Here is a 1518-nt window from a genome sequence, read left to right as displayed (position 1 = left end):
CTTCAGCTCAAGGCGAGCGCTCTACCACTTGAGCTACAGCGCCACTTCCGGTTTTCTGGTGGTTTATTGGAGATAGGAGTCTCACGGTCTCTCCTGCCCATCAACTGTTTCTTCCCAAATTTTGACTGAAGTTTGTTTAGTGATACTCAGCCCTAGGAGAATTGTTGAATTGTGGGAGAAAAGTTCTCTTTACTGATAATACTTTAGCTTTGGAATGAAAAACTGAAATCAGTATGTTGAATGAGTCTGTTAGAAAATAAAGCCTAGGGCTTGGAAGATGGCTCAGTGGTTAGAGTGCTTGCCTTGCATGCATGAGGCCCTGGGATCGATTCCTCAGCACCACATAAACAGAAAAAGCCAGAAGTGGCACTGTGGCTCAAGTGGTAGAGCGCTTGCCTTTAGCTGAAGAGCTGAGAGACAGCGCCTAGGCCCAGAGTTCGGGTCCACCACGACCAGCAAAAAAAAAAAGAAAAGAAGAAAAGAAAGCCTATGCAGAGGGCAAGAACCAAAAGATGGAGACACTTGAGTTGTGACAATGTTTATGCTGCTGGATCCAGCATATCTCCTGGACTTTTCAGTCACGTGAACCAATACATACCCTTTTGTTTGTTTTTTAAAAAGAAAATTATGAAATTACAGAGCTTAATGTAGTTGGATAATGCAATCAAAATATTTAGTCTACATTTTTTCCTCCAAATACGGAGCTGAAAAATTGAAACAAGTGTCTTGAATAGAAGTGTTAACACTGTATCCTGCTTTATACCACAAAACAGTGAATAAAGCTCTATGGTCAGTGTTAGTTACAAATTAGTTACAAATAATTGGTGGAGGTAGGTATGTTATTGTCAAGTAATTAAGTTTTTGGTATCTAAAATTTCCCCAACTGACAAATTTAAAGCCACCTCCAGTGCCCGTTACCTTGGTACTAGGGGATCTGAGGTGGAAAGATATTACTTTCCAGGCTACCTGGTCACAAGACAATAACTGTCTCAAAGAAAACAACTTAAAGCCCAGCACTGGTGGCTCATGCCTAAAATCCTAGCTACTGAGGAGTCTGAGATCTTAGGATCATGGTTCAAAGATATTCTTGGCAGGAAAGGCCATGAGCCTAATCTCCAGTCAACCACCAGAAAACCAGAAGTGGAACTGTGTGGCTCAGTAGTAGAGCAGTAGCCTTGAGCACAAAAGCTTAGGGACAGCTTCCAGGTCCTGAGTTCAAACCCCAGGATTGAACTCCCTCCCCCCCCATCCCCACCCAAAGAATCAAGCTTTGTGGGAGTTAGTTAAATGGAGATACAAGATAATGTAGACATCTATACTGAAAATAACAGCACATTAGAACTTCAGGCCTTTGTTCTTATAAGTTTGCCCGTTCAGGGTCCGCATATCAACCAATGAAGTTAGTAGTACCTTTCCTAACATCCCTAAAATAATTCTAGTTCTGAAAAGGCTTTGGGGGAAAATTGTCAAGCTTATCACTAATACAGGACGACCATTAATTTTTAATAATCAGTATAG

This window comes from Dipodomys ordii, unplaced genomic scaffold (assembly GCF_000151885.1).
Source record: "Dipodomys ordii isolate 6190 unplaced genomic scaffold, Dord_2.0 Scaffold76, whole genome shotgun sequence".
Classification (NCBI taxonomy): domain Eukaryota; kingdom Metazoa; phylum Chordata; class Mammalia; order Rodentia; family Heteromyidae; genus Dipodomys; species Dipodomys ordii.
Note: the sequence above shows the minus strand (reverse complement) of the source record.